General features: G+C 29.2%; 1 long non-coding RNA gene across 1 annotated transcript in view; it reads left to right on the top strand.

Moving 5' to 3' along the window:
- LOC129915265 (uncharacterized) overlaps nucleotides 1–8,734 on the top strand; it is a 28,625-nt gene extending 19,891 nt beyond the window's left edge. The window contains exons 3-4 of the long non-coding RNA XR_008772263.1: nucleotides 7,791–8,085; nucleotides 8,155–8,734. This is a non-coding gene — a long non-coding RNA (uncharacterized LOC129915265). The remainder of the gene's footprint in view (nucleotides 1–7,790; nucleotides 8,086–8,154) is intronic.
- Nucleotides 8,735–16,260: the final 7,526 nt, after the last annotated feature.

The raw sequence follows: 16,260 nt of genomic DNA, 5'->3' as shown, positions 1-16,260 counted from the left end.
CCACCTCCTTTTGTATATATACCTATTAACCTCATATAAACGCGGCACTAAAGCCTTTAAAGAAGGAATTCCTCCAAAAAGTCAAAACAACAAAATAATAATAAAAAAAATATTAACCCTTTTTTTCAACTCTACACACATATTCCTCGATTCCGTTGCTTTTTATTGCCTGTTAAACTGTTGTTGTTGTTATTCTCCTTCGTTGTGTTGTTGTTATTCTGTTTTTTTTTATTTTTTGTTTTTTATTTTATTATTATTCGCAAACTTGCAACCTTAAATCTGGCTCTCACGTATAAACGAAGCAAAAGATACTTTTACCGCGCGATCCACTATAACTTACGATTTCCTTGTTTGTAAACAACAATGTTGCAGCACTTTTTTCCCATTCTACCGAAAGGTATCAGTTTGATACTTTTGTCTCTTTCTTTTCTTGATTATTTTTTTTTTTTTAGTTTCATTTGAAGTTCATTATTTATTTATTTTTGTCCGTCTGTCTCGCCGACGGCGGCGGTGATATAGCGGCCCCGCATCGCGTCCGCCGTTGTTGTCGTCATTTTCATTTAGTTCAATGCTATCGAATACGAAATAAAAATACAAAAACACGAATAATATGCGATGGGAATATGGGAACCTTTTTTGAATTAGGTACTATTGAACTCTCGTAAAGAAGTGCGGGAGGAAGTTGTTGTTTTGATTTTGAACCGGCAGACCGGCTCACACGAAAGTTTCGAGCTCAAAAATATTGGTTAGGTAGAATTTATAGCTAAAGATAAAATTGTGAGTAAGGAAATAATCTTTGCCGCCAAAATAATCACTGAATCTTTTTTTTCATGGTTTTGTTGCACTAAATCGCAACAAAGTTGCAAAAAGAATTTGCGTTTAGGAAGCAAGGTTTTGAGGAGGTTTATTTGTACGATTGGGTAAGATAATGTCAATGGACTCTGTCTGAATACTGAATGAGTTTGTTTTGAAATTAAGCTTCATTAATGCGAATTAGATTAGATACCTATTATATTTTTAGTTTTTAAACGTAATACAAAAAAAAAATAAATTCCAATTAATAAATTTCATTCAAAACCTAATAAAACATTATTAACCTTCTGTTGGCACACGGGTGCGAATTTGGAAGGACTAATATACAAACATTACGATTTTTCGAAAAAGTGGTCACAAAAAAGTCTCTTTATAAGGGTGAAAATATATTTTTTTTGGAAATGTTAATATAATATTCGAATTCCTCGGAAAATTCTACATCAATTTCATATATGATTCTCTATAAAATATTAAGACCAAAAAAAGTTCTAGCGACATGAAAAAGTATTAACCAAATTCGCACCCGTGTGCCTATCACGTCACAAAAAAAAAAAGTGTGCCTACAGAGGGTTAAAATTGCAATGGGTAGCAGTAAAACCTATTTCCACAATTTTTAATAAATTGTTCTTAAAATTTTGAAAAAAAAATTCATATCTACCACTACATTAATATGTAACATAATTTTATGTTAACCCTATCTAAGCTTTACAAGTCAATCTCTGTAATAACTTTTCATATTAAACAACCATTTACCACTTTGTCTGGACATACAAAAAAAACTGTTTTGTTTTGTCAGTTTAAAATGTTAAAAAACATCAATCATCATGCTGTGTTGTTTATTTTGTTTTAATCGTTTTGTGCGATGGTTTGAGAGCATCCATGTCTTTGTTCAAAAGTTTGCAGTGCAATAAATCGTCAAATGAATGCAATAGCTCATGGTCAGTTTTTTTGGTATATTCTTTTTTGTTTTAACTTTTAGTTCAATTAAAAATAGATTGGACCATTAATTTCATGCCAGCGATATAATAATTTTTTGTTTAATATAGGTATGAACTTTGTACGTTAATGTATTTATATTTTCCAGGAACAAAAAAAATACTTATATGACATATTTTTAAGTAAACCAAATCATCTTTATAAATAATGTTATGATGTGTTAAATTAATTATCACATTTTGATGAATATTTCATTTATTTTTCAAATAAGAAAAATATGTAGAAAGTTATACAACTTTAACTTATTTGTTAGCTCACGAACTCTGTTTATCACATGATAATGATAATTAAACAAATTAATAGATAACTACGTCAAGGTTTCAGCGACTTTTATTCGTCCGCAATGCACAACCATAAGGAAAATTATAAGGTAGAAAAGATTTTAAAATTTAATATGATTTTTTTTTTTTTTGAAATATTTTTGAGTTCTTTTCTTCGCATTACTATTCCTTGGGAAACCGACGAAGTTACGAATACCAGAGCTACGGGCGACAGAGTTACGACCGTCAAAGTTACTCGAAACCGAAGTTACGAAAAACTAGAGTTACGAATTCTAAAGTTATGTTAAGCTATGACATGTGATTTTTGGGTTGGCAACAATTGCGAGGAACGATATGCAATTATGGAAATACAAACAAGAGATTAACATTTTTCTCATTGGTCAGAACTAAATGAGTTAAGCGAAAATGGGTGTTATTTAATCTTGTAAAATTTTGATTGGATAGGTATAGATATACATATATGGTTTTTTTTTTGTGAGAAGATCTCAAAAACGTTGAAATAGAAAAAAAAACATAAGTATATTTATATAAGTTTGGGGGACATAATTGAATTTAACTTCTTATTTCTTTTTGACGTTATTTTGGTGTGGTGAACTGTTGTTGCAATTGTTGCCAACCCAAAAATCACATGTCATAGCTTAACATAACTTTAGAATTCGTAGCTCTAGTTTTTCGTAACTATTCGGTTTCGCGTAACTTTGACGGCCGTAACTCTGTCGCGCGTAACTCTGTTATTCGTAACTCCGTTACCATTTTCTATACCTTGTCAGATTGTGTTTTTAAAGGGCTTGAAGTGGAAAGTTCTTGTTCTTATTTTAGTAGTTTTTTTTTTAAATGTCTTAGGGACAATGAAATATGCAATATAGAATACGAATCAATTTCTTATGATCTATTCACGACAAATATAAAAAATTACTTAAAAAATAGCTGCGAAGTAAGTGATGAAAACTAAAGAATAGAAACTATCAATCTATCGATAGTTGTAAAATATTCATTCATTCGATAGTTTGAAATCATTCATTCATTAAGGTAATATTTTCATTCGATTAGTTTTTGTATTCTATAGTTTTTTATTCGATAGTTTTTTCATTCGAAAGGTTTTTTTATTCGATAGTTTTTTTATTCGAATATTTTTCGTGAACAATAGTTTTTTCGATAGTTTTTATTTGAATTTGTAATAATTTTTGAACTTTGAGTGGGGTAAGTAGGTACCTACTAGAAGTACTATTCATGTACTGAAAAAGAAATCATTTAACACACCATTTTATGTTGTTTCTTTTGGAAAAAGTTCGTAAGTAAGAATTCAAAGTCAAATAAAAAATATTTGAGGCGCAGTGCCCAGACCAGTGGATTTACTTTTTCTAAATTACAAATTTTAAAAAAAGGTCACTGTGGTGTATGCGTACTATTTTTTTTTAGGTGAATACAAAACAATGTTCTAATTTTTAAACTAAGGGTAGAAAAGAGAAAAAAAAATTGGGGTATCCTGGGCTAAACTAACGATTCTTTCACAGAAAAAAAAAATTATAATTTTTTCGGTTTCTGATATGCTAAAAAGCATTTTATTGTATCTTTTGAAAAAATATTGGAAGAAAAAAAAAATTGACTATCCGGTTCTAACGTTGGACAAACGAACCAGGCAGATTTGAAATAAAAATTAGCATTTGGGGGGGGGGGGGGGGAACTGTTGTTCTTCTTTAAAAAACGTTAAAATTTTTTCGATCTCTCTTTTATTGTCATAGATAACTTGAGATCAAGTGAATTAAACATGATATTAACGAATTTGTGTATGGGTTTTACTATAGTATCGTCTAGATTTTGACATATCAAAGATAAGTTATTCCAGTTAACACAGTTAACTCTGAGTAAATTTGTTTCGCAGGGTTAACTAATTTAGAATTTTTTCATGGAATTATGCAAAAAAACAAAAAAAAGGTTTCTTCTAAATTCCTCTATTTTTCGCATAGGATAATAACACTGGTTAACAAAATTGAACTTTTTTTTGTTGACGAAAAAAAAAATATAATTTTCTGAAGGTTTTCGGTGCGCTGAACTCGAATCCGAAGTCAAAATATTACCGTCAGAAAATGCAGTACTTCGGACCTTATTCTTTTATACCTATGAGGAAAATTGTTTGAGCATATTTAGTAACGGTTTTTATAAGAACTATTTTCCTACTACTATTACTATTTTTTCTTTCCGATATCTTTTTTACTGCCCGAGATATCCTCAGTTGTTTGGTATTTTTACTTGCTCAATAGGGCAAGTATTGGTTTCGTGTAAAAAAAAAATTCGAGGTTTTAATCAAAACTAACATTACGATGATGGAGAAGTCCGAAAAAGTGGTTTTCGTCATGACGTCCGTCGGTCTGTGCGTCGGTGCGTCGGTGCTTTGGTGCGTCGTCACAAAAAGCTGTACATGAAGCTGCAGCCTAAACGGGTTGAGGGATTTTCTTGAAATTTGGTACAGATAATTTTTTTGTAATTTCCAAGGTTTGTTTTTTTTTTGTTTTTTAATATCTCGCTTTAAACGTATACCTCCCATACAAAGTTTTGGAGTTATTGCAACTTTCTCGATAACGGTTCTAACGATTTTGATTAAATTTACCATACGTAATGCTGTTTGTAGTTCTAACATAACTGCGTTTTTAGTTTTTCTCAAAAAATGCGGATAGTGAAAATACGACATTAACTCTTTTTTAAATCGCGGATGTCGGCTCTTCCCGTACATCTTAATGGAGTTATTGCAATTCTCTCGTAAATCGCTCTAACGATTTCGATTAAATTTTACACAAGTAATGTTATACGTAAATCTAACGTAACTGCATTTTTAGTTTTTCTCAAAAAATACGGATAATGCAAATATGACTTTACATTTTTTTTAATCTTTGATGTCGGCTCTTCCCTTACACCGTTAATGAGTTATTACAATTTTCTAGACTAAATTTGACATACATAATGCTTTAAGTGATTTTAATACATGAAGCTAATTGCGTTTTTTGTTTTTGTCAAAAAACACAAGTAACAAAAATATGGCGTAAGAAAAATTAAAAAAAAAATAATTTCGTATTTTTGCATTTTTTATGAAATTCCTTAAAAAAATCAAATTTTAACTAATTCAAAATATTTTTTTTTTTAATCTTTGACATAAAAGCTACTTTTATCATAAGAGCAAGTACGTGCGGCCCCAGTCGTGCATTTTATTTAATATGGTCATTATCTCCTTTATGATATATGAAGCCAAACCCACTTACTTCATTTTAAGATATCTCGGGCAATACAAAAGATATTGAAAAGATTTGAACAGGTATCGAAAGATGGAAAACAGTTCTTATAGAAACCGTTAAATATGCTCAAACAATTTTCCTTATACAAAAGAATAAGGTCCGAAGAACTCAAGAAAACGTTTTTTTTTTGCATTTTCTAACGGTAATGTCTCAAAAACGGGAGCTGACTAGTTGTTTCTGACTTCGGATTTCGGAGTTCAGCACACCGAAAACCTTTAGAAAAGTATATTTTTGTTTCGGCAACAAAACCCTTGTAAACCAGTGTAATTGTTGGAAATATCCCACAAGAAATCCCAAATACTAACCTACGTCTTAATTTATCGCATGATAATGAATTATTGAGTGTCCAAATGAAGGCACTTGTACAAATTATTAAGTTCTTGCGTGCAAATGACTTGATTTTCTTTAGTGTTGATGCGATATCGGCAAAACATTAAGGACCTATCCCAACAATAACCGGAATTCAATATACTCTTCATGAGTTAGCAATAAATTTATATAATGTATTAAACAAGTTCCTATGCAAAAATCATATGAAATATATATTTTCTCATATATAGATGAGAAGATTATCATCCCACCTACACAAATACATGCATAACAGCATACCTAACTTGACGTTGACATACATGTAATATATCATTCAATATCTAAAAAGTCCTTGTTAACAAAAAACCATTTCCCTTAAATGCCAGCGATAAATTTCTAACATCAAATGCAAAACTAGACAACAAAAAAAGGAACATCTTTCCCCTTCCGCAGTACGTATCTTCATCGGGTAAGCGCGTCAAACATTTACCCCAGTCACTGTCAATTTTTTTTTTCTTTCTATTAACCCCTCTTTCCTATTCCGACAAACAAAAACGGAAGTCAATAAAATAAATAAAAAAAAAACTTGAATATCCTTTGCTGATTTGGAAATGAAACAGAACATAGCTATGGCGGATAATTTCTAAATGGAAGAATTACAAACACATGCAAAAAAACTAAAGATTAACCAGAGTTATCCTTATAGTAAGCAAAACGAAAACTGAGTTTGTATGTGTCTTCCATTTTAAAATCTCGCTCGCTCACATAATCCTTCATTCTATACTATTTAAATGTAACATAGGGGAATTTTTGTTTTTCTTTTCTATAGTGATGTCTGAAATTTAATAGAACACAACAAAAACAACAATACTAAATAGAGAAAGAGAAAGAAATAGAAATAGAGTGAAAATCCTGGCTGGGAGTGCGTGTGTCTACCAATTCATTCCCAGGATTCTAATAGAAACACCAAACAAAAAAAGGGATGCTATGGTGGTGTGTACAATTTCTAAATTTCCCCTCCATCATCGATTGAGTCTGAGGTTCCAGGACGATTTGTCCTTTTTCGTCTATTTTTATCGAATACCTAAAATTTCGTAACAAAATTTATTTGTTAACAACGACATGGTACTTTTTTTCTGAGTCATTACTGGAAAATGCTGAGTCAGATTTTTTTGCTTAATATGGCAAGGACATTCCAATTTTTACAGAAAGGAGAAATCCTTTTTTTTGTGTTCATCGAAACTACTTTGATAGCCTTGAGTTGACAGAATGATAGATTTAGGATACGAATATGCCAGTATTAAGTTGTTGTCCTCATAAAATGAATGGCGGTTTTTTTGAAGCAAGTTGTGTATATGTGAGTGTGTGGGAGTGTGTGGGAGTGTTTGTGTATGCCTTTAAAGGAGCTTAAAAGGATTAAATTCTAATGAAACCAACGAACACAGCTAAACTAATTGTTAAGTTAAGTTAGCTATTCCCATCACATACGGCCATGTGACAAAGGTTTCACACACACTCAGATACATTTTTATAGCTTTTTCTATACAAATAGGACCTATTCAACCAAATAGGTATGTATTAGTATTTGAATAGGTATGTAAGCAATTGCTATTTTGAAGAGGAAATCGTAATTTAAGATAAACCATTTTAGTTGAACAAGCTTAGGCCTATTTCTAGGAGGATACCACTATTCCAATTTCCGAATTTGCCAAATTACCTTGTATATAACAAACTCTAGAAACTGTTTGTTTATTTATATAGAAAGTGCGGGTTTTTGTTAAGGACACTTATTGAACCACATGGATTACCTACTAACAGGGGATAATCCCAAAAATTAAAACACACATCTCAAAGCGGTCTATGAGAAAAGAATAAATAAATTGAAAACACCTACAAAACAACAAAAAGGTCCTTTCTACCTATCAACCTTTTCTCAAGATTTCAATTTTAATTATGTGAAGGTTGTTAAGCAATAAATAAATTACTTTGGTAGTTTTAAGGTAGATAGGATTGACAATTTGTATATATCTACCTGTCCCTTTTTTGAAAATTTAACTTCTAAATAATGTTAACTTATGGTTATTTTACTTTTGTCTCTTTTCAGGTATTTCTGATGGTTTGGAGAAAAGGTCGTCATCTTCAACTTGAACAAGAACTAATGTTTATAATGAGAATAAATTCAAGGTGCTATACGAGTATCTATGACTATGACTTGTAATTTACAGACTTGGAAAATTTGGTTTCCCATTGACTTCTTGGGAAAAAAGTCATTTGTTTTGTGTTGACCTAAAAGGATTGTGTTTTTGTTGAAATGGAGATGAATAAAGATGTCAAAAGGTGTTTTAAGTTATGACTTTTGGGATTATAATGAACAATGAAAGGAGGAAGGTTTATCATTGGTAAAATAGGCTTATAAATATTATTTGTTTTTTGTTTTGTTTAATTATAATTTTTTTATTTTATTTAAGGTATTGCAAACTGATGATATCGCAAAAAAATCCCTCTAATATGAATACCGTTATGCCTATAGGACTGAACTGAACACTAACGTATGAGTACCTACATGAATAAATTTTAAGCGAATTCATTCAAAACCTTGATAACACAGGCAACATCACTGCAAGTATAAAAAAGCCATACGCAAACCCCTTCTGACGAAGGCACTAAGAACAATGAAGAAACACGCACTTGTGTGAAAATAATTTGTTTACTCTTTCACTATTTTGAAATAATCTTAAATCTGCTTTAAAATGTTCTAAATATCTAAACCAATCTTGTATTTTTATCTATTTGTTGAAACCAAACCTATTAGATATTCACGATTATAAGCACAATTTCAGCAAATTTTTCAAAAACATTTTCTAGTTTGCCCAACGTCCCACACAGATACGAAATTTTCAAATAAATATTATATTCATTTTAACGAATTTGTAAATTATTATTTTAAACAGATTCTTGCAATTTCGATTGGCAAAGTAAGCGAACCGAACGGTCCTAAACTTTTTCGGATACATTTTAATCAAAAAAAAGAAATAATTCGACTTTATTATTAATACTATATTATACCAAATTCCGTCCAGTCTTTTAAGGCGCAATGTCAAACCAATCTTTTATTTCCATTTATGACAAATAAATTAAATTCTATTAAGATTTTTATTTAACTGCTTTATCAATCTTTCCTTTCTTAAAAAACCTGATTAAACTAAGAAGTTTTTAGCTGTGCGGGGGCTCTAAATAATTCATAAAAACTAGTTCTTTGAATTTTGTCGAACAAATTAACAAAATAAAATTCTTTTATTGTTAAATGAATTATGAAAAAAAAAATATCTTTCTTTTTTTTAAAGAAAATAATACCTTTCTAACCCATTTAGATATTTAAAAAATTTAAAAATTTCTTTTCCATTTTTTTTCCTGTTTTACTCCATCCCATAACGTTTCATAACCCAACGTAGAAGTTCAAGCAAAAATTTCTTAGTTTTTGATTGCTAGAGTCTAAGCGCACAAAAATGCTAAGAAACCGCACACTTTTACTATAGCTCAGAATGCTAATGCTATTCATATAGAAAAACCGATTTCCATGGATCAAAACTGGGTTTTATGGTTTTTCTCATGGTTTCTATAGCCATAATTGGACGAAATGGGACCACACTGCAGGCACCAGCTTTCCAATACATAAAGAATTATCAAAATTGGTTCACTTAGTGCAAAGTTATGAGGTACCAATCTTACAAAAAAAAAAAAATACAGACGAATTGAATCATTTATTTGCAAAACATGATAAGTCCACTTTTTTTCAAAATTCGTTTTTTTGACTAAATTTGTACTCCAGGGATAACCACGTCTGTCTTTAAAATATCAACTATCTACTCCATCTATATCCGATTTTACAGCTACGCGAAATATTTTTTTAGTATCAAAAACAGAATAAGTCCCGGACTTATCATCTTTTGAAAATAAACAACAGCTTCTTTTTTTTGTGTAAATGGTATATTAGATTAATGGCTGAAAATCTTAAGTTTAAAGCTACTTTAAAGTTAAATTAGCAGTCCGGACATTGTATTTTATTCTCAAATACAATTGTTTAATAGACTGGGGCTAAAAGCAAAATTGCATATCCATTTAAAAACTAATTTCACATCCGTTTATTTTCAAAGTATGATAAGTCCAAAAGCGTTTTTATTTTTTATCTTTTGAGCTATCGCTCCAAAAATTAAAAACGAAACGGTATTTTGTAGCTAGGCAAGAGTTCTACAGAATATATTTTTTATAAATTTTTCTACGCATATCAAAAGAAAATAGAACGTTTTTTTCTTCTCCTGAAAAATTTAAAATCATGGACTTATCATGTTTTGCAAATAAATGATTCAATTGATAACCTCCTCGTTTTCGGTAAAAAAGAATAAAAAAAAGAGAAATTTTAATTCAATGTTATAATAAATTTTCAAAGAAATGCAAAAAAGTATCAAAAGTTGTTTTTAAATTTTAATAAACCATTAAGATTTCAAATGGTTAATTGTATAACAAAATTGGAGTTTTTTTTTTAAATTTGTAGGAAGTGCTTTACCTATAAGAAAATAATTTTGAATAGCTACATATAAAAATTTTCAGAAATTTTTCAAAAAGAAAATATATATTATGCCATCCTGATGAAATTATAGGGTTGGGGTCAAAATTCTTTTGTCAAAATTCTGCTTTCAAGATTCTGTTTTTCAAAATTCTGCAAGAAATTAAAAAAAAATTCCAAACCCTTTTTTAAATTTTTTGCAAAATTCTGTAAAATCATCTTTTTGAAAAATTTTCTTTCAAATGAATAAATTTGAAAATATTAAGAATAGGTTTTTTTTTTAATACTAAACATTTCCGAAAATAATTTAATTTTTTTTTTAATTTATCAAATAAATATGAATATTCAAAAATTTGAATAAGAAAAGGAATATTTTGTATCAAACAACATCGGTTCCAATAAGTTATAGATTTTATTTGAAAGAAAGTCAGTCTATGCATTTTAAAAAATATTTGCGACACTTAAACAAAAAAATTTAGGAAAGTACCAATGTTGAATTACATTAATGAGGTGTATTTTTTTTTTAGTCAGCGCATATGCTAAAAAAAAAAACAGAATTGGCAGAATTTTGTTGTTCAAGTATAATGCTGGTAGAATTTTGAAAAGCAGAATTTTAAAAAGCAGAATTTTGAAAAGCAGAATAGAAAAAAAGCAGAATTTTGAAAAACTGAATTTTCGTTAAAAAAGCAGAATTTTGAAGCCAGAATTTTGACCCGATCCCGAAATTATAACTCCACATATTGCATGAAAGTTCCAAGAAAATTCAACAATCTGTTTTGAAAAAATTGATTTTTTAAAAGGCATAATAATTGATACTAGTTCTTAAATTTGAAGCAAATAGCTCCAGTTTTGTTGGCTGTAGTTTGAGATAGTGACAATCAGACAAATTGCCAGGCGCACTTTTTTGGCATTCTCCATCATCGTTATGTCATGCCTCATTGTTATCTCGAGTTCGATTTTATATATACCACAAGTAAAAAAGTTAGGCATCTGAAACCTCATTATACCTATGTCAAATGCCGCTTGAATTTTGTTATTCAATATAAAGTTTGAAATCTCTTCAATGTTTTTGTTTTGTTTTATTTTATTCTTTTGTTGTTTTTTTTTTTTAATTCATTATTCCTTTCGATTTAAGATTTAACATGTATTCTACTAAACACAAGTTAAATTTAAAATACTAAAAGACACCAAATCCCTTGATACGTTATGTTAATGTTACAACTTGGAGATACCATCCAAAACTTGAGTTATTTTTTCTATTCCTTTTCTACATCAAAAGAACCTTTAATACTTTTAGAGTTAATTTTATCTATTTATCTTATTCTCTAAGCTTTTTTTGCATGCTCATTTTTGGATGATCTCGTCTCATGGGATTTCAAACAATTGCATTGCAACTATGGACGTTACACACAGAATTTTGTGTTTTGTAAGGTAGGCAAGGGTCAAGGGTCAATTAGACTATTTTTAACTTAATTAAAGAGAAAAAAAAGTCCTTACTTTATTTTAAATCACCAAGAACTGAAATATTTGGTTTCTTTATTAGCTTTGTATTTTTGACAATGTTGAGTTTGGCAATCTAGATCGATAAGATAAATATTCCTTGGGCAATAAATTTAAGTAACTTTGCTCAAAATCAGAATCGATAGAATTCGATTGAAATATCGCATTAGTATAACAAGACTGTTGTAACTAAAAAAAAAAAGAGGTTGTCTGTAAAGCCGGTTTACGGACGATGATTTTACGTGATAACGTCGTAAGAAAACAGGTTGTGTGTATTTGTATTTCAAACAATCATAATTTACAAGAAAAAGCTAAACAAAATTACCTTTTTTTTATTTTCTCATTATAATAATTTTTTATTTAAAAAGCTTACAAAAAAAATTATGCCATTAAAAAGCCAAGTATTTCTTCTAAAGAATAAAACTATTTTTAAATTTTTACAATGCGCAAAAAGTATTAAAATAATTTATTAAAAACAATCATTTTTTATGAAAAAAGTGAAAAACCTATAATAAATTTTATACCACCTGAAAGCTTATTGCTTCAGCTAAATGTCTATTAGACATCTAAAAAAAGAGCTAGAATTTTTTGAACTCGATCAATTTTCTTCAAAAAAAGGCAAAAAAACACATAATTTTATCTTCTCACGCTATTGAATCAATTTTTTTCAATGACAACCTATAAAAATTTTTTTTCATGTGAAAGCTCATTATTTCACCTTTCATTTGACGTTTCAATCTTATTTCTGTGGTGCCTAGAAAAAAAGTTAGAATTTTTTAAAGTCAACCATGTCGAAACTCCAAACTGAGATTTCGGTAGGTACTTCCCACACTGGTGGCTGTTCATGATCAACAGATCTTTACAGGTGTTTTGAGGTATTTCGCAAGTTTTTTTAATTTAACATTGTGTAGCTTGTAGTAAATGTACAGTTATGTGTGATATATCAAATGGAAGGTAATATTACCAGGATGCTCAGTAACGTTAAATCAAATTTGTATCTGCTCTAGATCAAAAGATATAACTTGTTAAAAAATAGATTTATATTTTGCACAAATATAGTCCTGTCTATTATCTATCGACAGCATAAATTTCATTCATTTATGTGTTGAAGAAAAAACGATAAAAATACAAAACGGTTAAAAACGGTCAAAAAACTTGGGACAAAAAAACTTGTTTTTTTCGTTATTCGGTCAAAAATGATTTTAAAATACCAATTTTTTGTACATGTATGCCCACGGTCATAAACTACATGTTCTATAAGTTTGAGATTTTTTGAACACTACGAAAAATTTTTAAAAATTAAAACTCACCAGAGACTTAAAAAAAATCCGTATTAGGCCCCTAACTTTTTTTTTATAATCTTTTGAATGACGTTTTTCAAATTGTCAAAAAAATTTCCCCTACCTATAATCACTACTTTGTCAAAGGTCTATCTCATGTTTTAGTTTTAGAAAACCATTTATTACTTAGTTTTAAAATTAAAAAAATTTTTTCAATACCATTGTTAGTCTTGCAATAAATTTATCTATCGATTTGAAAAAAAAATTCAACTCTTTACATTGTCGCGTTTAGGAAATAGCCAATTTTTTGCAATTTAGTTTTACCCCTTTTTACCCTATTAAATGACGGAATTTTTAAAAATCCTTCATTTGTATTAAGCTTTCAAATAAGCTATAGAAGATTTTTGTATCTCTAATATGCGATATGCTAATTATTCAAGAAAACACCACAATAAACCAAACTCAAAATATTTTCCAACAAAATAATAATTGTGTACAGCGGATAACGAAGTTTCTTTTCATAACTAAGAAAAAATAACTAAAATAATAAAAAATATTAAAATTATTTTAATTTTAAGTGGAGCTTTATAAATTTTTGGAGTTAAGGTCACTTGAACTTATAAATTGAAGTTTCTTTTCTTTCGCGTGAAAAAAAAAATCAAGCAAACGAAATAGTTTTCCTTTACAATAAAATTCGAAATTTTCCATTGTTCCAATGTTCCATTGTTAAGAACTAGTTTTTTTTTTAACACCATAAAAAAGTGTAAAATATCCATAACTTCTAAATTTCAACTCTCTTTACTTCAGAAGCTAATATTTACCCAAAAGTACTTACCGGAAACAGATAATGCCGACCTTAATTCACCTGATAGTTAGTCTTTTGTCAACTGAATTGACACGCTGCCTACAAACAAATAAACCCACCCTATATTAAGTACACCTTTATATGTCTAGACACATAAAGAAGATCAAAGCCTTTCCTTATTTTGGGTAATATCCCTCCCAGACTTGATTAATGGGTAATTAATGAACCAACAATATAAAACGAAGTATAGAATAGGTAACGTGCTTTGTTATAGCTTTGTCATTTTCATTTTCGGGTCAAAAAGTTAAGTCATGTATAGCACATTATTTTTAGCAATTGATTGATAAGCAACACATTTGTCTTCCAATTTGTTATCAGAAAGTAGGTTTTTTTTCTTGAAAGGCGTGCCGAAAAAAAAACAAAGAAAAAAAACGAAGCCGCTTTGTTTGTTTAAAAAAAATTTCAACTTGACTCATTGGATTTTTGTGTTCGTAATAACAACAGTTAATGTTCTGTCTTATTTGGAGTCTACTTTTAAATAGATTATCTGTCAAATTTAATATTAAATGTGTTTCGAAAAAAATAACTAATTTTTGCTGGTCATAAAAATTCCAACACATAAATTGCTTTGTATTAGGACTGCAGTGATATGGGGAACTAAGTGCTGCTGTCCATGTTTTATTCTGTTTTGCATATTAATTATCCTCAAAGTTTTTTTTTTGCCCATATACACGTGAACATAAAGTAAATCATAATAATTAAGATATTTCCGCAAAGTCTGAGAATGACCTAATAACCGTTAGCGTTAGTGTAAGAGCGAAACATGAAACTTTATTGTTGCCCTTTTTACCTTACTCTCGTTTTATAGCCTGAAAAAGAAAGAATCCTGCATGAAGTTGACCATTTTATTTAACGTTCTTCATTCTTTTCGTTGTTGTTGTTTTATTTTCTTTTTAATTTGAAGAATTATTGGTTATTTCGTTAAGTGAACCTTACATAAGTCCTTTTCTTTCGTCAACAAAGTCACTCTTGTTTCTTGTGTGTATTTCTAGCCCGCATATAGCTAGCGATAAAATAAACAGAAGGTAAACATGCAATATTGTGTGCTTAGAGTGGAAAAGTGAAAAATGAAGCTATACATCTATGTACGGTACAAGAAGAAAATGACCAAGTTTAAGTGTCCTTCGAGCTTCGGCTTCTTCATGGTTTAGAACCAATTTTATGTCTTGCACTGCTTGAAACGTGTGGCACGACATTATTACAATAATCATTATTATTATTAGTATTTCTACAATCCCTATTTTGCAGGTCGTCTTCTAGTCTCGTTGGAGTGGTTTGTGCGAGGGTTTTGTAATTTTTTTTTTTTATGGAGGATTAAATTGTCGCGATGGACTTTTCACACCGCTTCGTCTTCATATAAATAAATAAAAGTGTTTTGAATGTTCATTTATGTGTAGGAATTTGTTTTGCCATGTGATATAAATTAAATTATTGATTGTAAAAAGGTTGAATTATTTTATTTACTTTTTTCTTCTCATTTCAGATTTTAAAACAATATAGCTTGCAATTAAAATTAATGAAGACATTATACGTCTGTTCTACATCCACCCTGTAGATCCGAATTTGTTTTAATTTTAAGTGACAAATTCGGTTCTAGAGAGGTTTGTGTGGTTCAATATTCAACAATGAGATGCTGAGTAAAATGTTTTTTCTTTATATAATATTTATTTTTTGATATGAATGTATTTATATTTATATACAGTTCTTATATTTGTTATATTGAAATGTTTAATTAAAACGTAATTTTAAAATATATTTATGTAAATATTAATTTATAGAGCGGAAAGCATTATTAAAAGTTCTTAAAATTGTGAGAAAAATTAATAAAACTCTCAATATTTTTCAGTTTGGGGTTGTTTCTAAATGCTGTCATTGTAGAAATTGGCACTCGTTTTAGTAAAAATAAAGGACGCACATTTGAACAATGTAAGCAACTGGACTCTTCTTCTATATTATCCACCTCAATCATATTTTCAGTAAACAACTAGACTAATACGCAGATCCCTCTAACTTTAATTTTCATTTTTACTTGCGATACTTATATAATTTCTGTACTTCGGTAACCGATCGACAACACTACACACAGTTAATCGATTAGCACAAAAAAAAATTTGAATAACCAGATACGATGATGATCTATATTTATACAAAAACCAATTGGTTAGATTTTTTTATCACCGATAGATAGAAATTTAATTTTAAATATTTCAGTTTTTCTATAGAAAAAAAGTTACACATACACCACAGTGACCCAGAAATCTTTCAATTTGCCACTAGAATGACCCGCCTGCGCTAGTTTCTAACTTAAAATTATTTTAATAAAAGGTTAAGATATTCATTTATGATCATTAGATCATATCAGGTT

Source organism: Episyrphus balteatus, chromosome 3 (assembly GCF_945859705.1).
Source record: "Episyrphus balteatus chromosome 3, idEpiBalt1.1, whole genome shotgun sequence".
In the NCBI taxonomy this organism is placed as follows: Eukaryota; Metazoa; Arthropoda; class Insecta; order Diptera; family Syrphidae; genus Episyrphus; species Episyrphus balteatus.
The sequence above is the reverse complement of the archived record's forward strand: the minus strand, read 5'-3'. Positions and strand labels throughout refer to the sequence as shown.